This window comes from Kogia breviceps, chromosome 15 (assembly GCF_026419965.1).
Source record: "Kogia breviceps isolate mKogBre1 chromosome 15, mKogBre1 haplotype 1, whole genome shotgun sequence".
NCBI lineage: Eukaryota > Metazoa > Chordata > Mammalia > Artiodactyla > Physeteridae > Kogia > Kogia breviceps.
Genome location: NC_081324.1, coordinates 60994669 through 61019713, shown reverse-complemented (window position 1 = coordinate 61019713; position 25045 = coordinate 60994669). Strand labels below are relative to the sequence as shown.

The 25045-nt window shown below is 50.5% G+C and overlaps 1 long non-coding RNA gene across 1 annotated transcript; it reads left to right on the top strand.

Moving 5' to 3' along the window:
- The first annotated feature begins 1135 nt into the window (after positions 1–1135).
- On the top strand, positions 1136–22262 carry LOC136792677 (uncharacterized). Its single transcript, XR_010836816.1, has 3 exons — positions 1136–1869; positions 12392–12560; positions 20913–22262. It is a non-coding gene; the product is annotated as an uncharacterized lncRNA (long non-coding RNA).
- Positions 22263–25045: the final 2783 nt, after the last annotated feature.

Sequence of the window (25045 nt, the reverse complement as noted above, 5' to 3'; positions counted from 1 at the left end):
CTCGTGCTGGGTTTGGGAATCTTTGTCCGGATCCCTTGAAGTCCAGCTCTTTCATGAATGTGTCATGCTCTATTTCCTGTCAGTAAGAGGGTCACTTCTAACTTCCCGTGGAGCACATTTTTCTAAGACTAATTCAAAAGATACCCTGCAAAACCCTCTCCTGATGAATAAGTAAGTAATTGGATGGATGGATAGGTGGGTGGGTGGATGGGTAGATAGATGGATAGGTAGGTGGATAGATGGCTAGGTGGGTGAATGGATAGAAGGATGCTGGTCTTCAGTAGCCTCTACACCTATACATCAGAGTCCTAGAAACCTCAGAATCTTTGTGGGTCTCTAGATATCATGCCTCAGGAGTTTAGAATTGAGACCAGTTGGCCCTCCAAATGGTCAACTGTGCTCCCTGACCAACATTCCAAGGAACCCTATTGAGAACTTTATGTTCCCCGGGCACAAGCTAAACCATACAGACTACCTTCTCATAAATATGGAACTATCAGGGGGAAAAATCAAATAACAGGTGATCTCATGCAACATTTGCCTTTTCCATTTAGAAATTTTGAAAAGTCTAACTTGAAATTTAGTTCAGTTAGGTTTTATCTGCATCTTGAGTCTGAGATAATATTTTCATGGAAGATACCATTTTTTCTTTATCTTTCTCTCCCTTCTGACATGATCTTGGACACTTTTCCCAGCTTTTCCAGCTTACAAACACTGCCTGCTTGACACCACTTAGGACTGGTCTGCAGTTGGTTGAGAAAATGCCCGCATGGGCTTTCTCAAAGGCAGCAGCATTTGAAGTCAGAATGACAGCATATGCTCATTCAAGCAGGAAACCCAGCCAATTGGCAATGACCCCCTGACAATAAAATATTAATATGAAGAAACAATCTTTTTATCGTCTAAGGTACTTGTAGCAGATTCTCCGAGAAACTTTTTTCCCTGCCTTATTCATTCATACTGTGTGGAATACACTGGATTCCATCTGCTCATAGCCCTGTAGGGGGAAATCGTGGTGGCTTTCATCCAGTGAGTCTTGGCAGGCACCCGCTGTACGTTTGTTGTTATTTGATGAAGGATTTGGCATGTGTGCCGAGGTAAGCCTTTTTGAGGTGTTATCCAGAACGGGCTTCCTAGTAAAAGGCCCTCCCCTCAAAGACTATTCCCAAAGAGGCTGCCACAGAGCTTTTCTGTGGGTAGAAATTGCACATGTAACCTGCTAACTTTATTTCATGGACGTGGTTGAATTCCACTAACCCCTCCAGGATTTCTTAAAGTGGGGTTGGACCTCCTGCATGTGAGGGCGGGAAAATCCACAGAGGTTCTGCAGAAGCCAGAGAGCTGTTTTGTGGCAGCTGGTGCCGGTAGCAATAGACAGTAGAAGAGCCTATGGGAAGAAGCAGAAATTCTGTATCTGCTGGGCCCGCTCCTCCTTCCCCGGTCTGCCTGGATTTCAGACCGGCCATCATGACGGGAGGAAGACCAGAGGAAAAGTGACCTGACCAGCTGCTGGCCATGACGAAGCTGCAAGGAAAGCTGAGGGGCCTCTGGGGAAGCAGAGGGCTGTGGAGTGACACACAAGATAAAGGGGGTTCTGCCTAAAAAACCACAGTCAACTTTCAGGACTCTGCCGGTTCCAGAGGCCGTCACGCCATTCAAGAGGACTGATCATCCCCACAGGAGCCCCGAGTGCTGGGGAGGACACCAGCTTCCCTGAGCAAGACCCTTGAAGAGCTGGGGCCAGAAAATGGGCCTCAAGTCTGGGCCTGAAACTGCACGGGACCAGCTCCACTTCCTGCCCAGATCCACCTTCACTGCACGATGCCCAAAGCGTTTCCTCCGTTTCATCAAGACGAGAGCTCCCAGAAGGTAGGCATCATTGGAAACTATCTTTAGGGTCAGGGATGAACTTCCCTTCTGCAAATGAAGGCCTAGTGGGATAGCAAAGCGCTCACAAGCATCTCAGCCCACAGGGATCTGAGTGGAGGAACCACGCTTCCCAGAATATAAGAACTCCCTGGATGGAGTTTTCCAAAGCCTAATATCACTTTTCATTCCCCGGGTTCGTGAGGTCAGAAACACCCTCCTCTACCATGGGAAGGAGAACCCCCCCCCCACCCCTGGCTATGACTCACCCTTCCCCACCACCCCTGGCTGTTCTATGGTTAATCAGAAGCTTTTTAGTTTGTTATGGTCCCACTTGTTGAATTTTGAATTTTTGGAAGTGTGGCTTCCACCACTGAGCAGCCAGTGACTTGGTGCATTTTACCCAAATTCTCCAAACCTTTGCTTTCCTGGCACATCTGAAGTTAGCTAATAAAGGTGGGCGTAGATCCCATTTAATGGACAGGCAGAATATGTGCCTGGACACAGGTGACACAGGTGACACCAGGGTCATCAAGCCACAGGTGGAGTCTCCACGCCACCTTCCCAAAGGACACATTTCTCATTTGGCCTCTCTGAGCCCCTAAACTTCACTGCAGAGAGCTTGCACATTTTTCCTTGGTTGATTTTTCTCTTTCGAAACAAAAGGTCCTTCAAAGGACTGCACTCCCCACCAGGAGAAAGATTCCCAAGGGCTCTCAGCTCTGAAAAACAGAAAATGCTCAAAAAACCCCACTGTTAAGCTGCTGACAGCTTCTGCTCGGGGTGGGAGGGGGCGTGGAGGGCAGGCAAGGGCCGGGGGCGCCTTCAAAGGACATCCCATCTGGAAAGGGCAGTGCAGGGGGTGCTTGGACAAACCAGAGCACAGGAAATGTGAATTCTTCTAAAACAAACAAAAACAAGCCAAACAACGAAAGGAAACTGCATCAGGATCCAAAGTGATCTGAATGGAACCACATGTGTCTTCCGGGGGGAAACAGAGCCTGGGCCTGTGTTTGTACACAGGACGAGCCCTCTCCGCCCTGGACTCACGCAGCCAGCTCTGGGCAGACACCCCCCCGCCCCTCCCGTCAATGCCCCAGGGCCACGGCCCTCTGTCCTCTGCGGGGCTCCCTCCCTCCCCCAGGCCCCTCAAAACTGACCTGCTGGAGGAGTTTCTCCACCAACCTGCAGACGAGCTGCTGGGTCACTCAGAAAGCTCTAAGCCAGAGGAGGAGGTGGGCTGGAGAGGGAGGGGCAGGTGACGGACGTCAGCCCTCAGGGCGCCCGTCCGAGGACCGCTCTCTGCAGTCAGCCCCCTTCCCCGGGCCCAGCTGCCTCCGAATTTAGCGACAACTTGTATTTGCTGTGGCAGGAGGTGGTGGAGAGGAAAGGGAAAAGCTAACTCTGAGTGTTGGCGCCTGGGCCAGGGGAATGAACGGTAGGGTTACAGACCGTTCGCTGGCAGGGACCTTGGAACTTGCACAGCCCGGACTGGCCACCTCACAGACAGGCACCACAGTCTGACTCTCAGGGGACCCCGACTCAGGCCCTGTCATCCTGACCCTCCCAGGCCTCTCACGGCAGCTCTGACGTTACTCTCCGTTCTGTCCATAATGTTGGTAGCATTGAAAGGGTGCCCGTGGGTCCCTCCTGGTTGGGTGTGAGGTCACCCAGGTCCTCTGCACACAGCATATAATACATAATAAACGTGTCTTAACTGGCAGACGCTACAACCTGTAGAAAACTCACCGAATGTCTCCACCAGGCCAGACCTGCCCTTCTTGGCAAACCTTCTCTCCAAACCCTTAAAAGCATCCTGCAATTCTCCCCAGATGATCCATGCAAGGAGCCAGGAGAACCAAGCCCCGGGGGACAGGGGCAAGGCGGTCGGGGGGGGTGTGGAAGCAGAGGCCAGAAGGCGCCAGCCACAGGCCTCAGGCCTCAGAACTATCTTTGCTCGCTGGCCAAGGGAGAGTTTCTGGAATTTGGTCACAGGGAGGGCAAGTCAGCGCAGTTCATGGAAAAAATATTTTAAGGAGAAGAGTGTTTGGCAATTTCTCTTAGCTGTAAACCAGCCAAGAGAAATTAAACAGGGGACCCCAGGGGCGCGTACCAGCACGCCAGGGTCAGCTACATCCTCGTGTTCTGAACCTCAGGAAAGCATCCGTCCAGAGTGAAGGAGGACCACACGGTGACCATAGGAGGGAGTTTCGGAAGGTAGTTCGCATGGAACTTAACCTTTCTTAAGATGACCTTTTAAAAAACATAGACTACTGACAGCTCATAAGGAATCGTGAGATATAAAAAAGCACAGGGCTGCGGTGACCTAAGGGAAGCCCGTCCCAGCTGGGGGACTGTTTCTGAATGAAAGCTCTCCGCCCCCCGCCTGTCCTCAGAACCCACTGGAAAAGGCCTGGACTCGGGAGACAAAAGGCCAGGTCTGGCCGCAAGCCACCCACCTCTCTGTCACCTGAGGGTGATTCTCTTTTTCACCTGTGCAGCACCACGTGCCCCAGCCGGCTCGCTGGGCTACCGTGGGAGACAGGTAAAGACGTTCAAGGGGATGAAGGGTAATAACGTGTCAGGCAACACAATTGTGGGCGACTGGGCCCCTGATTGGAAAAAGCGGTGAAAAGTCGTGCTCACCTTACATGAAAAACTGCTAAACTCTCTGTGGGTCAGTCTCCGTGAAACAGGCGCACACTCCCTGGCCTGCCACACCCAACGCAGGAACCACGTTAGGTGTTTCGAGCAGGAAGGATTTAATACAGGAAACTGGGAGCTTACAGGTTGTCGGGTGGGCTAAGGGCGCTCGGCTGGGCGTGCGGGAGAGAATTCCAGGACATCATCCAAATGACACAGGAGGATGAGCTTCTACCCGGGGCCCCACTGGAGCCGTGATGCCCCAGCACAGCCAGCTCTGGGCACACAGGGCACAGAGCAGCAACGGGGCAGGTGCTCTCCCACAAACAGACAGAATCTGGTCTCCACACTCCGTGCTGTTACACAGCTAGAGGGGGCAGGAAGCTGCTTCTGCCCCACTCCTGAGCCCCGAATCCCCACCAGCACGGTAATTCATAGAGCGTAGCTCACGCCCACCCCCTCAGCTACAGGGCATCGTAGGAAGTGTGGTTGTAACCCTCCTCTCCAGCTCGGGGGAAAATGGGGGGCAGCAAGCCAACCCAGGGACCTTTCCCCAGCCCCTCCACACACACAGACCTTGTTTTACTGGGAGAAATTTGAAAGCTAGAGACTTCCTGAAGCTAAGATTAATTTCTGTATTATCAGGGCAGAGGCTACGATACTCTCCCAAATAGTAGCTTTTTACTCTCTTTTATTAGTCTTCACAGTAGGTAGGTCACAAAGTCCCCCTCGGCCCAGGTTCCTCTGACCAAGTTCTCCACTGTCCCCTGGGCAAGGGGTATGCGTGTGTGCGTGTGTGTGTATGTGTCTGCATGTGTGTGTGCGTGCGTGTGTATATGTGTGTGCATGTGCATGTGTGCGTGTGTGTGCATATGTGTGTATACGTGTGTGTGTGTACCTGTGTACGTGTGCGTATGCCTATGTGTGCATGCTCACACCATGGATCCCTTCGGCAGTCTGATAAAGGTGATGGATCACATCTTAGAATAATGTTTTTACACGCATGAAATTAAACTCATAAGATTACAAAAGAAACCAATTATATTGGTAACTGTACTTCAATGTAATTGATTTCCCTTGTAATCTTTAATAAGCACATTAAATAACCAGGTCCCCACAGCAGACCTCCTGTCAGTTATAACTTTGAGGACAAGATGAGTGTAAATATTTCAGGACATTTGCAAAAACGGAACCGCCATATGAAATTACCTTATTTCTATTGATGGCAAAAATCACAGATTCTGCTAACAGCAGTCATCTGTTGCCTACATCCGAGAATAAAGGCGATGCTAGATGTCAGACAGGGATTAGCGAAAGTCAAGCTGCATTCCTGCTCTCCGAGTTCACGAGCCCCAAAGGGAGGTGGACCCAAGTTAGGAGCACCCCCACTTGCATGCCATGCCCCTCTGCATACGTGGCTGACCATCCCCTTGTGCCCCAGCCCCCCAGAGAGGGGCCGGAAGCAGGATCAAGAGGTTCCTTTTGGGGTGACCGCACACGGTACACATCACTCTCACTGCCCTCTGAGAGGTGATCACAGCTCACCCCGAGGAGTCTGCATCTAGGCGGCCGGATGCCCAGAACAAGCTCAGAAAGCACTGTCACTAAGAGAGCAAAGGGGAGAGCGGACCTCAGGGGGCCACGGGGCGGTTTCTGCCACACTCCCTCAGTCACACAAGTGCACACGATGAAAAGTTCAAATTAGCTGAACTCCTCTTCATGGTCTTAAGGCAATTTGCTTTCTTTATTTGGAAAATACTTGCTGCTAGTATTTCTCAAGCATTCTTCAAACTTACTAATTATTGAAATAGATCTCTGTGTCTCTAGAAGCCACAGAATAAAGCTCTATTGTGGATGCAGGAGAATCCAGCAGTGGCCTCATTGGGTTTTCCCACCCACTGACGGCCTCTCTGAGCTGAGATCACGTGGCTCCCTGTTGCCTGGACCCTGGAGTCCCGATCCTCATTTTACCTCATGATTTTTACGTTGTAGCTTGTGGCAAAGTTTTCAAACCCTTTTTTTCCGGTTCCCCCAGAGGAGAAATGACCTTTTTGTGGACTGAGGAAGCTCAGAGCAAAGCCATGAAAGTCTTGAGGAAACTGCCTGTTCCCCCCACCCCTTTCCGTGTACCCTTCCATCACAGCTACACGTTGGGTCACCACGTGTGCAGGGCAACTCCATACACTCTGGGCTACTCCTTTTGAAGTGGTTGCTCTCTGGGGGGCTCTGATACGAGCATGCTCACCCCTTCGTTGGGTGGAAGGTCTTCCTGAAGGAGGGTGCTGCCCTTTCCGGAGCCAGTTGTGTGTTCTCTTCTAGTCTCTTCCATCACCTCTCAACTTGAACCGAGTCTTAGGAAACATTACACCTTGTTCTCCACCACACACCTGGCAATTAGGAGGGCGTCTGTGTCCATATTCCTGAAGAGGAAAGCAAGAGGTGTTCGCATTCCTAAGGCCGTGACGTGACCAGTGCACCGAGGAGAGAGACGGCCAAGGGCAGGTGACTCTTGGAGACATGACCTCTGACCCCCCTGCACAGCCAACCTGGAGGACCTGGGAGAGGCTTTATTAAGATAACCTAAAGATTTTCACATATACTTCAATCATAATTTTAGCATATCTCGAAAACCAATGGGTTTCGGGGGATTATATATTCAGTTCTACTGTCTCTTGTCACTCTGTGGAGGTTGGAATGACTCTATCTTACCTCCTGGCTGTGGACAGCACCCACCATAAGCTCTGAAACCCTACGAACAAAACTGGGTCACATAGTAGATGTTCCAAGACGTTCCACTGAGCAGAATTCTTCTAATTTAATTAGAATGCTGAGCAACCACCCAGCTCAGTCTCTGGTTTTGCGTGGTGGCCCTTCTCCTCATCCCACGCCTCTGCCATGGATTCCCGTAAAGGAAATTCTTCCCATGCTTCACAAAGGATTCCTGCCAAAGACCCAAGTTTTCGTTCTGTGAGGTCCGACTCTGTCCCCAGAGCTTGATCTCTGAGTTGACCGGGAATGTGTGGTTTGAAGTGCAGTGTTAAGTGTCCTTTTTTGCCTTGTCTGGAAGTCGCTGCTAAAATTCTAAACAGTGTTTTTCAAACACCACCTCCCCATGGGGGGCTCTGCCAGTGAGCCCCTTGGAACTGGTCAAGCACATTTTCAAGATGCTGGATGTCAGAATCAAGATCTAGGATTGAGGCTTAGAGAAGGCAAGATTTTAGATGACTAGCTACCTTCATTTTTAAGAACCCTATTGGGGAAAGCTATTCATTCCTGGCTCAAACCACCTAATGACAATTCCTTGGATGATAATAGTAATAACACTACCACTGGTTATTAAGTACTTGTTCTTGTGCTAAACATCTTATGTGCTTTGTATCAATGAATGCTCATAGCTACCCTAAGACCGGAGTACTATTATGTCCATTTTATAGATGAGAAAACTAAGGCTTGGAGTATAAGTGGTTTACCTGAAGTTTCATAGCTGATTAGTGCCAGAGCCAGGATTCCCATCTGGTCCTCAGTCTAAGGTCTTTGTTGTAAGCGTTTTGCTGTATATACCTCGTAGGTACTTGCGCCAACCCCTCTGTAGGTTGATGGTTTGCAAATTCAGAGGGCGGCCAAGGTCAGTCCTGGGCAAACACAGTGGGGCCGTTTCCCTTCTGCCTGGTTGACGGTGACATCAACAAGACGTCTCTGGAGGTCGGGGGCAAATGAGGCAAGTGTGCTTTGCCTTAACCCAGATCAAGTCAGCATCCAGCAGAACAGACGTGATTGTTTTATTGGTCACATTATCATTCCCTCCTCCACAGCACCCCCAATTCCAACCAGGGCCGTTTGTAAGGAAGCCTGGCCCACGGTGAACAGCACACAACTACCCACGCTCTCCTCGGATCTTTGCTCTCTGCCTCTCACTGCTGCCAGGAGACAACACGTCAAGGTCCCAAGGCACCAGATTGAATTCTAGTGGGCTGGTGAGAGATTTCCATGATCCAGAGTCACGGGAGAATGGAGAAACGGGCAGTTTTGCCTTTTGCATCCCTTCCTCCTGCCTCTTGCCCAGGTGACACCCAGGGTCTCGGAGCTGGTGGGGCTGAGCTGGGGACGGGTGGTGCAGCTCTTACCAGGCCATTGGAAATGGTCCCTGTGGGGGTCGGCCTATCGAGTTAAAGCTGACGTCCAATTCCAAAACCACTTTTTATGGGAAATAGAAACTGTAGGAAAGAGGAAATACAGAGGATGTCTTTTAAAGGTAGTAGCAAAGTCATTCGGCATGAAAATATGGGATAAGTGATGAAAATCAGAGTCCAACAGGTATTCTCTCAGCTCCCATCTCTCTCTCTCTTTTCTTTCTCTTTCCTCCCGTCTATGGAATGAAGAAAAGAGCAGAGCTAGCCAGGCCTTGTGAAGTGCAGCATGCATGCAGCCGTGTCCTAGAGGACTGTGCCAAAGCTAAATGTCTGAGAAGCAATTGACATGCTATTGACTTAACAGGAACCAACTGTGTTGTTGTTATGAACAAATCTAAATCAGGCCAGAGACTTCAAGGCCCGTTTGGGGGCCCCCAGACCCAGTCCTCTTATGGAGCTGTGTGTTTCCACGGGCCCAAGGCCATCCTGCATGTGGCTGCCGCTGGCGTCTCCCAGGAAGCAACACCAGGCTTACATTAAATGGCCCCCTGAGTGTCACCCAGCACATTTTATTATTTTGTTCCTCTGGGAAAAGAATGCAGATATGCATCTCCGCATTTACTGCGATGTTGGGTGGGTTGGAGCTGCAGAAACTGGACCAGGTTAGTCCTTGTTTGTAGGATGTGTCCCCTGACACACAGAACCCACGGGGTACAGTTGGCTGTGCCCTCAGATCCTGCATCAGGGCTGCCACGAGCCCTGTGACATCTGGGCCCCAAAGCAGCAAACAGAAGGGAGTTAACATGAGGGCCCCTGCAGTGCTGAGTTTCTCGGATCACCCACAGCACCCGGGGTAGGGGGCAAAGGGCGTGCAGGGAGGGGCGTCTGTGCAGAAAGGATAAAATTGAACACCCAGGAAAAGGTCTTGTTTCCTCTGAGAACCTTAGGAAGACTTGGAAAAAACTTGATTTCCAAGTCTGACACCAGAGTGGGGGCGTGGTTTTCATTTCAGGCAGGAACGGGGTGGGCTTGAAACAATCTTGATGGTGTCCTCATGGGGAGGACAGGACCCTGCCACCTGGCTGCACCAGGAGGTCAAGTACCCAGAAAGGCCCCCTCTCGCCCAGGGCACTCGTCTGGCCACCAGTCCCAGGGACTCTTCACAGGCATCTCCCTGGTCCAGGGTGGACCAGCCCGTGTGCCGGGTGCAGAGCGCCTGCTTACAAAACCGTCTGAGCATGGCCCGATGTGGGCGCACGGCCAGCTTTTCCATAATGCAGCCTTGGCTCTGCTCAAGATGGTACAACTTAAAGGAGCCTGGGAAGTTGTGCTTTCATCTCCTCCTCAGCCTTCCCACCTCGCGGCATCCTTCCCTGCATCCTGGCAGCAAGCGCGTGGTGGCACTTTATCATGTGGGCTGGACATCAGTGCATGGGGTGCAGAGGACCAGACTGGCGTTTCCCAACATCCCCTCATTGTCCCCCCTCCCCGGAGCTGTCACACACATCTCCCCTCCCACCCCCCGAGCTGTCAGCTCTCCGATGCCCAGATGGGAAGCTCGGGAATGTGAGAGGGGGGACGTGGAGCCCAGCACAGTGGGAGCAGATCCGTTGTATTCCCGTCATCAAAAGCCATCTTTCATAATTTAAAGTCGCTCTTCTCATGTAGGAAGATCAAAGCCCTGCGCTGAGCCCCGTTCGGGGCGGGGTGGGGGAGGGCGACACATTCATCCTTCAAGTCGGGGCTGAGATGGGTCTTTCCCACTGACGGAGGGGGGTCACAGGTTCCGGAAATTTTAACTCCAGTTTCACATAGTCGTTGGAGGGAGTGTGTTACACTGCTCTTCACGAGGATTCAAACTGTGCGTGCGTTTGTCATCTGCGTCGGATCTGAGAGGTCAGGGGGAGTACAGCTTGACTCAGAGACATAGGTTGGAGCCCCATGTGCTTAGGGAGCTTTGGGGGTGGCAGAATCACTCTGTCTCTCTGTCTCTCTCTCTCTGTCTGCCTGTCTGTCTGTCTCTCTCTCTCTCTCTCTCACACACACACACACACACACTCTCGCACACATACTACAGTTGGCTTATCCTCCCCCAGTTAGAACGTCAAAAACCCAATAGACATTTCATATAAAATAAAAATTAGGGCTTCCCTGGTGGCGCAGTGGTTGAGAGTCCGCCTGCCGATGCAGGGGACGCGGGTTCGTGCCCCGGTCCGGGAAGATCCCACGTGCCGCGGAGCGGCTGGGCCCGTGAGCCATGGCCGCTGAGCCTGCCCGTCCCGAGCCTGTGCTCCGCAACGGGAGAGGCCACGGCAGTGAGAGGCCCGCGTACCACAAAAAAAAAAAAAAAAAAAAAAAAAAAAAAAAAAAAATTAAATTTAAAAAATTTTAAATGCACTGGGAAACCTAAAAAAACCCAGTGGACGTTTCCACTTTCCCTCCTTGTTGAACTCCTTCAACTGAGTGTGTCCCGAGGACCCGCGGCCCACACGTGAGAATCAGAGTGTGCAGCGCCCCTGGCGTCGCATCGCATCGGGGAAGACGGGCTTCAAACGGGAATACAGAGTCGGCGTTTGCGAGCAACCTCTGGGCACCTCACACTGGCCGTGAAGTTTTCTCAGAGTTCCCTCACTACTGGTAAATAATTGGGCTGATGGGTTTCCCTGGTGGCGCAGTGGTTGAGAGCCCGCCTGCCGATGCAGGGGACCCGGGTTCGTGCCCCGGTCCGGGAAGATCCCACATGCCGCGGAGCGGCTGGACCCGTGAGCCATGGCCGCTGAGCCTGCGCGTCCGGAGCCTGTGCTCTGCAACGGGAGAGGCCGCAACAGTGAGAGGCCCGCGTACCAAAAATAATAATAATAATTGGGCTGATAAGGAACCATGACGGTTTCCCTCAGTTTAACGAAGATTAAAACCAGCTCTTTACTGTCGCAAAACCCACACACATTTTAAGGGACTGAAAAATGTCCAGATTTTCTCTTGGTCTGTGTTTTGCAGCGTGTGTATCTGAACGTCTGTTCCTCTCAGGGGCCTAGAAGCAGGATTTCTGCACTGACCTGCAGCAGGAAGGCTGAGAACCATCCTCAGGGCCTGGGTTCAGCCTGATTTTGCAGACCAGTTTCCGACCGTGTGCAATGAGATGTGTTTAAATCCAGTATAATTCCATCACTGATGTCAACCGTGTCCAGCAAACAAAAGAAAAGGGGAAAAACCATGATTTTGTCCACAAGCCTGTCCGCAGACTGCTCTCGATTAGAGCTTTGGTTGCCATATTGAAAAACCAAAATGGCCATTCCATGAGGAGAATAACATTTCCTTGGTCAAATTTGAACTGTTCACAGATTCAGATTCACCTACGACAGGGCCCATGGCCATGAGCAGACACTAGGATAAGGCATTTCACACGCTTAGGGCAGCCCAGGGAAGTGAGTATGGTCATTCCCCATCCTTGATGCCGCCTCGAAAGCCCAGCAGCCTCCTCTGGCACAGGTGTGTGTGTCCCCAAGATCAGGGGCCCTGCTTTCTGACTCCACCTCTTGTCTCTCCAAAATCATTTCTCTTAGGGAAATTCCAAACTTCTCCAGATGTGGTGGCTATTTTTCCATTATTTCTCTTTGCACGATTCTCCTTGAAGGAAGAGTTCAGCCTTGATTCCTTGTTTGGATCACGCCTGATTTAATCCTGGGTTAACCTGGGGAGGAAGGCTGAAATACAGCCTCCCTGAGAGAAAACGCAGACTCCCTTTTTGACAGAAGCAGCATTTGAATGAAGACACTTAAGCCTCTGTGACGATGTGCTGGGAGAAGCAGCCACGTGGGAGAGGAGCTGGGGCCCAGAACCACCACTTTCTCACGGTGCCACCTCCACCCGAGACCTCCAGCTCTCTCCCCGGGAGGTGACGTCAACCCCTGGACAGATAAGGTATGTGATGTTCCTGGCTCACAGGAAACAATCAATAAATGGTGACTTTTATCATCCTCTGTTTTTAACTATTGGAGGCAGTGGTATGTTCTGGTTACTTGACTTTGAGGGGTTAAGTTTGTTTTAACCAGAAAAGTTCTAGTTGTTTCCCTCGTCCACATGGAAGATGTTTCTAAAACGTACGCAGGCACTTATTTTCCTGCAGCAGAACTGCACACAGTTGAATTTTTCCGTGATGATTAAGGATCTCGCTGTGCCCTGGGTGGCAATTCCAAGAGCGAAGACTTCTCAGCGTTCGGCTCTGAGATGCAGATGTGGAAAGCCGCGCAGACCCAACCGTGTGCATCTAAGTCGGCGTTTGTTTTCAATCAATCTCTGGTATCGGAGCTCTTCCCTGGGGTTTGCCTTCCACTTATCAAAGCAGACTGGGAAGTCTGTCAGGGCTGGAGGTGCTCCCCGTGGAAGGTTGGCTTCTAGTGAATCCAAGTTTTGTTTACTTCTCATTTGGGATGCACATTCAACTTTCCCAAGCAGAGGAAAGTCGGGTCAATGGCAGACACCCGATTTCAACTGAACCCGAGACCAGGATGGACCTTTGTAATCAGACCGACATCAGAACTCTGTACAGTCCTCTATCTCCACAGATCTACTTGTAACTCTGAGCACTTTCTTTCTAAGGAAAAGGGAAGTACAGAGGTAGGAGGTGGGAAGGGAGCCCGTGTTGTTCTTATTAAGCCCTTAGGAGGGTTTAGCGGGGATCAGTCACAAATTCCAGGGAAGGAGAAACACATTTACTTTGGCCCCAGACAGTGAAGTTCAGAGGGGAGGAGACGTGGTCTGAAGCAGGGTGAGCGGCTACCGTGCATCCCATACCCAATGGAGTTCAGTGACAGCCACCTCGGGCCCCCTGAACGTCACCGGACTTCACCAGACGGCAGACTGATGAGTTAAGTGTAAATGAGAAACATACGCATTACGTTTCCCTGAGAAAATAGATCACTTGAAAAATGAAGGGCCAAAGTGCTTGGGAAAATGCGTTATGGATTTTGTCAAGGCCAGAAAGGATGTCGACTACTTCAGATATTCTCTAAATGCCAAAAGTGAGCAAGCATTTAGAGGCAAGCGGTCTCCGGGGGTGCGTAGGGCATCTGATCCTGCAAACCTCCCACTTGGGAACCTGACCAAGAAGATGTGCATCCGTGCGTCTTCAAAGGCCTGGAAAGTGGTTTTTGCAAATAGCTGAAAAGCATACACACAGATGAGACAATGACGCCGACCTTGGCCCAATAGGGGACTTGGAGCTGAACTCAGAGTCTTCGGTGAGAAAGCCGTTCCCACCCCACTTGTTTTTTTCATTTTCTGAGTTGAAAACTATCAAATGCAAGAATCAATGCAAAGGTTTGTTGTGTGATTTTGGCAATAAACAAACAAGCAGACAAAAATGCAACCGTTACTTTTGTTCACTGACAACCAGTTCCCTCTACTTCCCACACAGTTGAGATCGGGCCTCGGTCTTCTGTTGTCTGATAACAGTGAAAAAGGGGACATGTGCTCTGGAGGGTCACCCAGACCTCAGGGGATTTCTGTGCAAGAGAAAGAAACCTGTCTGGTTTGAAGGTCCTGAGATCAGTGGGCTGTTTGTTACCACAGCATAACCTGTCCCATCCTGACAGATACATGTTCCTCGCCCATTTCACTCCACCCATGTTTCTGTGTCTCAGCCTTGGGGTCATGTTTTTAATCCCACGTCTCCACTTACTGTCCTTTTCTTCCTCCCCCACCCAGCTCACCTGTGTTCCTTCTATATTTTGTCCTTTATCACAGACCTGGATTTGTATTGATATATACAGCTCACAGAAATAGATTGGCTTGTATTTTCAGCAAAGATGAGAGAAGATGGTTTGAAGAAGGGAATAGTCCACACAGATATAAGAGAAATGCCTTAAGCCCAATGGTCTGAAATGCTTTAAGTGCAGAACAAATACAGGGAAGGAATGTGCATTTGATCATCTCAGGACTCAGAAGGGAAGGGTGTTTCCAACGGCTTACTAAGTCTGAAATGAAAGTCTACGTCAGGGAAGAATGGACAGACTTCTTTGCACAAATTGGGAAGAAACGACCAAGCCACATGTGGCCTTGAACCCTTGAGCCCCTCAGCGTTAAGGATAGAAACAGGTGAGAGCACGGTGGCATCACAGGGGTTATTTGGAAGGTCACCTCTTCCCATCGAAAATTGCACAGCTCAGAGGCAAGTGAGAAATTACCAGGAAAAAAAAAACCACACACCTCCCACCCCACCCTCCCTCTCAATGCAATAACCTTAAAGTCCCAGCAGGACACAAACCACATGTTGCTGCTGTGGATAAATTCTGAAAAGCATCCGAGGGTAAGTGTTTAATTATACTTAGCAAGGTTGCACCTTTCACTCTCAAGACAGGAAATCCCCACGGATTAAGTGCATTCAGCCTCAAAAGTCCTGCCGGGAGCCTCTCAGGACAGTGGGAACGAGTTCACATCATTCATTTCAGGGCAACAGGAGGGCCTGAATCCAAAGGCCTTATGACGTGGTTCCACGCAGTCAGGGGCCAGGTGGACACCCCCTCCGCTGTCCTCAGGGACACTAGATAAAAGAATTAAATCTGTTCCAGGCCAAGCCCCCCGGCATAGGCCTGGGAGAGTGTAAGGCAGCTCGGTAAATGAGACGGACTGGGCCGAGCTTTCTTCTGATGCCCTGAGATCATCTCTGGGATAACCCTCTGGTCTCCGAGTGAGAGGGAGACGGTGGCAACGTGGGTCCAGCCCCAGGCAGAGAAGGAGAAGCCAGAATGAGGCATCCCAGCTTCTTTTTAACGCCTGCTTCCTGTGGAGGATGCAGCATCTCATACATTCCTTTAAGGTTTATTAAATATCAAAACATTTTGTGCCTAAAAGCCTATATGAACTGTTAGATGTTATCTGACTCCCCCTCTTTGAGAATCACTGAGCTGGAATTTGTAGCCTCTTTTGATTAATGGTTTTTACCCTATCTCTTTTCAACGCATATCCATCCATCCTAGACCCGTTTATTCACTCAGCAAGTATTTGTCAAGGACCTATTGCCCACTAAGCTGGGTACTGGTAGGAGGGAGGTAAAGTAGAATAAACCATGGTCCTTGCTCTGGAGGAAGATGAACAAAGAGCTTTAATAGCCTGCAGCACTTCCAAGGTGAAGTGCATGCTGGGTGAGAGTCAGGGGCCCACTTATCCCAAAGGTGAGGGGTGGGCTGTCAGGGAAGGTTTCCCCTCTCTCCACCTCCCATCCAGACCCACCTACCAACCCTTCATTCGGATGAGGATAAAAATCACAGAGTTCCACAAAATCATTGAATCTTAAGCATCTTGATTGTTTAGCCCAGTTTTACCCAAATTCACAATGTAGGAAATTGAAGTCAGTGAAGATCGGCTGCTTGTCCTGGGTCACCGTTGCTCAGTGACAGAAGATGGACAACTGATAGCTGGTCCCAAACACTGACGTGAGAGCTCCCCCTTGCAGGTCCCCATTTCTGCAAAACGAGCCACCCCGAAACAGCAGTCCTGGATTTAGTCCCGAGTCTGCCCTGGGCCTGGCAAGGATGGTTCACCCTGATCCACAGGCTTCAGCTGGGGTGACTCAAGGCACCTGGAAGACGTGCCCTCACTGTTGGCTGGTACCCACCCGCACCCACCCTCCCCTCGCCTCCACAGGGCTCGTGGGGCTTCCTCACAGCATGGCCGCAGAGTTCCTAAAACATTCTGAGAGATGCAAGGGGAAGCTGCCGATTCCCTAAGACCTGGTCCTAGAAGCTGGCACAGTCCATCTTCTGCTGCATCTGTTCTTCCAAAATTCAAGGCAGTGGGTTAGACAGGGGGAGACAGAGACCCTACCTCTCAGTGGGTAGAAAGGCAAAGAATTTTGGACCATCTCCTAATTCACTCCATCTGCCTAAGTTAGTTTGCATTTTCATAGGCTTCAAAGACTCAGTTAAAAGAAATAAAAGCTAAGTGCAAAAATAATGAGGGTAGCTGGTCAGGGGCCTCTGGTGTGCAGGCTGCCGTCAGCTCCTCTGAGGGGCTTCCAGGCACCAGCTGCTGGTGAAGGCAAAAGTAGAGAGACTGAAAAAGATGGAATTTTCCAGTCAATGACGTGACCCTCAGAGCCACGGTGCCCACACTTTACTGTGTGTTACAATAACCTGGACCCCTCAGGAAAATACAAATTCCCAGCACCATCTCAGATCAATTAAATTGCAATTCCCACAGGTGTTCAGGGAGCTATTTTTAAGGAAGTCCCCAGATGATGAGGAGGCAGCTCTCGGGTCACTACCTGTTTGCAAATTCAGACTCAAGACCCTGTTCTCAGGATCACTGGCTCTTGGTTGAGGCAGAGCCCTGCATACTTTTATAGATGTTTGTAAGTGATGAGACTGAAGTCCACTCACCGCCCCCCTCATTATGAATTCCACTTTGGCTGTGAAAAATAGTCTGAAGATAAGACAACAAACTGAGGGAAAATTACGGCTGTTTCTGGGCCAAGAGCTCAGCCCTGGGAAATACCCAGACCACTGAGGCCGGAGGATGGGGTGGGAGGGTCCCGGCTTCCACTTGGGCCTCAGCACCACTCTCTGAGATCCATTCATTCTGCTGCACAAGTCAACAATTCATTCTCTTCTATTGCTGAGTGTGTTCCGTGGTCTGGATAGACAACAGCTTGTTTATCCATCCACCTGTGGGTGGGGTTGAGGATGCAAATAGGGCCAAGAGAAAGACCCTCTGGACCAATAGAAGGACAGAGAACACACCTCATTATGGACCAAGCATCAACAGATTTACATGCAGGTAAGGTGGCCTGAAGATGGCTACAAAGTTAGGGGGAAATCCAACATATTTCTGCAGCAAAAGAGAAGAAAGATCAATCAATGTCTCTTCTCTTCCAGCTGCGTGCCACGTTTCCTGTGAGGGAGCCTGGCGCTAATTCCTGAGTCCATCCATGCGGCCAGAGAAACACCTTTACGTTGTATGCCTGGAGCCTGGGCTCGGTCCTGGAGAGACGGACCTGTATTCCAAACAGAGCAAGGACACAGATTCACTGCGTCTCCCAGAAAACACTCTGAGAAAGGGAAAATGGTCTTTGGGGCCTTTATAAATGGAGAAAATGATTCTCATCTACCCTTACAGTGAGCACTTGCGTCGTTTCCTGTTTTGGCTACTTCAAACAAAGCTGCAAAGAATGGTCACGTCCTGGACACAACATGTCTCTGGAGTAACTTGACTCAGGAGTGGAAAGGCTGGGCTGGACCACAGAGTAGGTATATGTTTAACTTTTAAAGGAACTGCCCAAATGTCTCCCAGAGGGCTTCCCTGGTGGCGCAGTGGTTGAGAGTCCGCCTGCCGATGCAGGGCACACGGGTTCGTGACCCGGTCCAGAAAGATACCACATGCCGCGGAGCGGCTGGGCCCATGAGCCATGGCCACTGAGCCTGTGCATCCGGAGCCTGTGCTCCGCAACGGGAGAGGCCACAACAGTGAGAGGCCCGCGTACCGCCAAAAAAAAACCGAAGATCCCGGCTCTTTCGACTCCTCACATCCAGCGTTTAACTGTATCTGAAAGTCGGCAAAGTGCCAGAGTCCAGTGTAACTCTGCTAAGGAAGAAGTACAGAGCATGAAAGATGAGGCTGTCTGGACCTGAGGATACACCTCGGGTCTGACAATGTGTGGAAAACCCTTTATTGGTTCCATACACAGAGTTGTCACGGCTCTATCGGGTGAATGATTAGAGAAGACAGACACATCACACAGAGAGAACGGACGCAGAGTGGTCCCAGTCTCTCCCGCCACCTTGCTCCCATGTTGGTATTTCCTTCCGTGGGCCTTAATTAATCCCACTGAAAGAGTATGTGCTTTGTTTCTCTGCTAAACTAAGTGAAATGATTACTGACATGATTATCGTTCCCAAAAGGTTTCTCAGAGGGGACCTTTCTAAACTGATATGTATGAAAGGAAATCTGGCTGGTTTGCTCTTAAAATGTTTATGTGCCCTTAGTGAACTCTGCTTTGCTTTATTACCAGTTTTGTTTGTTTCCAGACAATGCTTCGTTAGGGCCCTGAATAAGAAGGGGCAATAGAATAAGAGCAGGCGAGTAAGTTGTGGCCTCCTGGGCTCACAACTTGCTGATCACTTCTCACTGAAGCCCGCTCAGGGACCTGAGAATCGGTCAGTTGGGTGGAAGTCTTCTTAATGGTTCGTGACAGTTGGAAATAATAGGCACTCCCCTTGAAATTCTAATTCACTGGTTGAGACATTAGTCTCTACATTTTGTGGCCACTGTTGGAATCCACCTTCCTCTCTTCCCACGTGGGCAACCTCTCCCCGGCAAAGACAGAATGACCAGCACCCAGTACTCGGACCCCTTCATTTAGCAGAGAGAAGATGTGTGTGGGAGCAGGAGTGCCTGCTACAGGGCACTTGTGTTTTCTAGAGGGGCTGCATCCATTCACGCCAGCAGCAAACGTGTAGGAAACACCAGTGTGTACGGTGGACCACGGCTCCAGGAAGCGAGCCCGTGCCTTAGGCTGTAGCCATGTAGACAGACACAGAGGGCGGAGCCACATGGAGGCGTGGAGTAAATGCAGGGCTTGTCCAGGGTACGCAGAGACTAGCTTTGCCAGGAGACTTGCGCCATATCAAATCAGGCAACAGGTTTCTTCTTTATTGTTTTTTTTTTTTTTGTGGTACGCGGGCCTCTCACTGTTGTGGCCCCTCCCGTTGCGGAGCGGAGGCTCCGGACGTGCAGGCCCAGCGGCCATGGCTCACGGGCCCAGCCGCTCCGCGGCATGTGGGATCTTCCCGGACCGGGGCACGAATCCGTGTCCCCTGCATCGGCAGGCGGACTCTCAACCACTGCGCCACCAGGGAAGCCCTGGGTTTCTTTTTTTAATCCTCTACATTTAAGACTGGATGAGCAACCAGCTGGAAAACGCAGGATAAGCCGTCTGGTCCCACCCAGGCAGAGTTAATCCGAGGGTCTCCCCCTCTTGGCACTTTGTTCTCTTCGTTAAGCAGAGCCCTATTGCCTCGTGTAACAGGAAGCGGGCTGTTGGCCATCTGCTCTCTGCTCTCACCCCACAGGACTGAACTCCTCATTGGGCTGTAACGCCCGCCTCTGGGCGTGAAATGAACCAGCCAGTTAACTGAGCGCTGCCTGTTTCCTGGGTGTTTCTCTCTGAGCACAAGTGTGGAGGGAGCTTGTTTACATCAGTGCCTTCCCTCCATCACCACCGTCACTCTCGATCTAGAAGCTCAGAGGCTCAGGCTGAGTCTTGTACCTCTTTGTTTCCTAGTAGTGATTTACTACAAGAGAGCAACGCCCTGAGAGGTCATTTGTAAATTTAGGCAACTTGATTGACAGATGGAATATGTCAGGATGCTACTTGGACACCCAGTGGGAAACAAACAGAAGAAGTATATAAAATGGGAGCTTGAAATAAGTGTTTGAATGTATGTATGAATATAGATTTCTCTAAAACTGTTTACATTATTCAAGATGAGCTAAAGGGGATCCTTTGAGGAATTAGTTTTTTGGGTTTTTCCCAAACATTTCTATGTTCCCTTTTCTTTTCATCAAGGCATTAGTTTCCCGCCTTTGGAACAAGATTAAAAAGCCCTGGTGGTCCTGCTTCTTTCTGTATGTACAGAACAAACAGCGACTCATTGTGTGGCTTACGTGTCCGGACAAAATTTGAAGAGAGATCGGGTAGGGCCGTGTGTGCGTGCGTGTGTGCGTGTGTGCGTGTGTTCGCGCGTGCGCGCTCCATCTGTATGTATTCGTGGGCCGATTCAGACAATTAACATTCTTTCTCCTGCTATAAAAAATGAATATTACTTATATCTTTAAACATTTACTTTCCAGAAAGGCTAAAGATAAAGAAAATAAACTCTTTGCTAAGACTCTGTTGGTGGGGTGTGTTGGGAGATGCAAATTAGCCTTCCTCACTTCATCCTTTGGAGAATATAATTAATAAAACTGAGATTATTGTAATAAAGAATTATCCCTCTGATTTCTCCTACTAGTTGAACCACATCAAATAATCCATAGTTTGGGGCTTCGTGGTTATTTTCGTTGCATTTGCTTCTTCATAAGTATATTGTTTTGCTAATATTTTGACATATTTGTTTTTGTAGCCACTAGTTTGTCTTTGCTCGCTATTCTGAACGATCCATTTAAGTGACACTGATGGTGACAAGGATAACGTTGGTAATAGTGAGAGCCAGGCAAGGTGTCATACCTGGAGATGACAAGTATCTGACGCGGGTTTTATTATTCTCCGTTTTACAGATGGGGAAGAGCAACTCCGAGAAGCTCAAGGACTTTCTCAAAGTCACCTAAAAAGCTGGATTCCATCCTGAGCTGCCACTGTCCTCACTTCATCTAGTGGGGCTGAGAAAACTCATCCACATTCCATGGTTTCAACTTCTACAAAATCATGCTGGTGACTTCAGCCTGGATAACTCTGCAGACTTCAGACACGTATATCCAACGACGGCCAACTGGATGTCTCCTCCTGCTTATGGCGAAGCTCCGGGTTCATCACCAACACGATGACTTTTCCTTCTGTAATCTCTGTTTACTGACGTCTCCACCTTAAGCCCAGGGACGAAGCTTGTCAGATTCAGAAAATACATATATTTATAAGTTTGCATCAAATATTGCATGGGACATCCTTATAGTAAAAAACATACATTCCTTGTTTATCTTAAATGCAGGTGTCACTGGGTGTCTTCTATCTGACCTGACACCTCCACTGGAGTGCCCACCTTGAATTCTCCCTCATCCTCACGTCCTCAGCATCAATCAACTCCTGCTGACCTTACCTCCTGGATGTTTCTCGAAAACACCTCCTCCTGTCTGTCTTCACTCCTACAGCTGCCGCCCCAGTTCAGGCCCCACCATCTCCAGTGTGGACGATCGCCTCCAACATGTTTTTCCTGCTTCTTATGCCGCTGGCTCCTCCACACTTCTGCCAGAAAGGCCATTCCCCATCACAGAGCGACTGAGCCAGGCCCTTTATCGAAAGCTCTTCAGTGCCCGCCCCCCACCCCCTGCAGCTGCACACACATCAGTCATCCAGTTTCAAAAACAGACGACAACACGGCCAGGACCCAGTCCAATTCAGTCAGGACCTTTTGTCGTGGGACCTGCACGCTGATCCGTCTGTAAAGCTCCCTGGGGTGACTCTAACGTGGAATAGATCTGATGCTGTACAGACCCCTCCACCCCCGGGCCTGAAGCCGCCACCAGCCCCTGCCCTGGCTGCCCACCCAGAGCTTACGCCGCAGGACAGGCTGAACTCTGGTTCTTCCAACTCATGGGCTGGTCCTTCTCCCGATTCCCTTTTCCTCTGCCTAGAACATCCCACCTTCCTCGGGCCTCCTAACTTTTTTTCAGGTTTAAAACTCAGCTCAGAGGTCATTTCCTCTCTGAAAACCTTCCATGCCACGGACTCCACCACCTGCCCTCAGATCAGCTCGGGAGAAACCCTTGTTCTGTGCCATCCACACACACTCTGCTCCCAGCCTCTCCTGCCTTTGGCACCAGTGTCTGTGTCTTTGCTCGTTTTTGTGTGTCTGGGACCAGGCATTGCCTGACAATGTATTTGAATGAATGAATGAATGAACAAACAAACAGCACGGCAGAGCCAAGATTCTAACCCAGTCTCTTTAACCCCCAAACCTGGGCATCCTCAGCCGATGTAGTAAAAGGTGGTTTACCTTCTAATGAGTTGGGGTTCCACACTTTTGTCTACAATAGAGAGCACGGATGGCTTGCTTTCAGAAGCATGGCCCCGAAGCCAGTCCCTTCACACCGACACACGCACAGTTTGCTCTCAGCCACAAATGCCCTTCTCTCTGCCCGCTCTACAGATGTCCCAGGCATCCTTCAGCATTCAGCCAAAATAGTGTCATCTTGGGGAAGAGTTTGAGGTTTCCCCACCCCTCTAAACCGTCACCAGTCCCGTGCTCTCTATTTCAGTAACATTTTGTACACACTTTAACCGCAGTCCTAATCGTTTGGGACTGAGATTGTTCAAAGGTCTGTCTCCCCACTGGACCAGAACCTCTCCGGGGTCTTGTACAACTTTTACACAAAGCACAACATGGGTGCCCGGTAGATTTTTGTTTCTAAATTATTATCTTCCGTAGAATTTTGTTACAGAAATTTCTACTATTTTAATTCTTTGAATAATTAGTCAGATTATCCCATTCCATGAGACCGTTAAATGACTAAGAATTTACAGTACTTTGATCTCTGCTTTTTTTTACTTTAAGCAGTTTTAACTGTTTGCTCAGAGATTCTTTCACCTCCAGTGAAAGTGGTAAGAACTTCCTATAAAGGAGCCTCTGCAGTCCGCCACCTGCCCACCTATGACCAGTTGCAACTGGACTGGACGAAGCTGGGATAACAGTTTTTGTCCTGCAAAACGGGATCCCCAAGTGGTCTGGCCACGGTTAATTTCACACAGGCCGAGAAGCACGCGGCGGAGGCCAGAGTCAGGAAGGAGCCGGCAACCTCCCTGCTCCTCTTTGATGTGCAGTCTTGGCTCTGTTCCACCTCTACCCGGATGGGAGCCGCAGCTGGCCACCACGTGCAGCAGCCAGCGTGGGGTGGGGGGAGCCGGCCTTCCCGGGAGCCAAGGGAGGATCCCACACCCAATGGAAAATCCACATCCTTGGTCTGATCAGCGGGCAGCCCTGGCATCGGAGCAGTAAGTCAGCCCCAGGTAAACGCAAAATTCTGGGTTTGAATCCTCTCTCTGCCACCTGTTAGCAAGGATCCTGAGCAAGTTCCCGGGTTCTCTTGGAGGGGAGCTGCACCAGAGTCAATTCCTGTGGCTCGAGGGTTGCAATGAGGACATAGGACTGAACTACACGGAAAATTCCCATGAGACAAAACCCCACAGGCACCCACCGGGTTAGCAGGCCGCCTGCTACCTGCTCTTCCCGCAGGAATGAGGAAAACAACACGCAATTAACGAAGGCCTCTTCCACATCAGGTGCCCCGCAAGCAGCTTCCTGCTCAGTGAATAATATCTGTCCCCTCGGCATCTGAGAGCAATTACGCCCCCAACCCTTGAGCAGAGTTTGCCAGGACAGAGAGGCCCCGAGGAGGCCTGGGAAGTGGGACCCTCAGGGTGCCTGGCTGCCGCCGCAACCCCCCCTCACCCCGACCCTGCACATCCAGCCCGACAGCAGGACATTCAGCCACAACCTCCAACATCAAAGGAGTCCCTCCGGCCTTTGTGCTAAGTGACTCAGGAGCCCGGACGTTTCTGGAAGAGAACCTTCTGGCCCCTCCTTTCCAGGTTCTGACTCGCCTGGCGATTGTCTGGTTAACACACAACGCCCTTAAAGGTGGGGCGGGGGTTGCATCTGGGGCCCAGGGCCCAGGGACAGGTCAGGCCTGGGCAAAGCAGCGTGAAAGGACGGCCTCTTCCTCCCCTTCCCCATCTCTCGACAACAGGGTCTCCTGCGTGGCAGCTGCTGCCACAGCATTGGAAATACTGGTCCTTCGCAAATCCTCGGGGTCTCCGGGGAGAGTGAAATCCAGGCCTTTCAACACAGGATACTCTCGCTAATCTCTAGGCCTAATCCACTTAGAGCGTCGCTTTTAAGTCCCATTTGCAGCGACACAGAGGCCGGGACTACGGCAGATAAGCCCTTCCCACTTGGAGGGGCTCAGCCGTACCAGCCCAGGGCCGGCCCCTCCAAGGCATGTCCACTTGTCATGTTGTGATTTATGTTTTATCACTGGGCGGGGTGGGATGCAGCCCAGGGAACTGCAACCCTGGGAGGTGGGGTCCTCTGGCTTTCCTGCCAGCCCCCGGGAACCAGGGGGCACTAAAGTGCTGCCGGCCACCGTGGCTCCACCAGGAACAGCTCAGAGGCCCTGCACGCGACAGAAGAAAGTACTCATGAGGGCGTTCTGGTCCTTTCCCACTGATGAGGATCCAAGAGTGTCTCAGGCTGACTAGGGCACATGGGCAGAAAATAACGACCACACTCTAAAAACAAATAGATGGCCCTGGGCTGCGAGTTTCGGCCAGATGTTCATTCAGGCGCAGAAGGCAAACAATACTCTCCGCACAGCCCTTCCGGACAGGCCCAGGCCCGGTCCCCCTGCGGCCAGACAGGGCCGCCAAAAGATAACTTGATAAATAAATAAAAGGAAAATAAACCTCCAGAGTTATTATTTCCAAAGACATAATAGAACATGGACAACGGAGACATTAACTCACAGGGAAGAGAGATGGATATTTAAGTCATTTCCTCTCTGTCCCACCTGACTGTTAAATTGCTCTCCACTTTATTTTAAGAACTTGAGTAGTTTTAAGAAAACGTAATTAATATTTCAGACACTTCAAGTGAACGGAGGGCTTGGCTTCCCTTCTAAGGATGTGAGAGTTGGTGTCA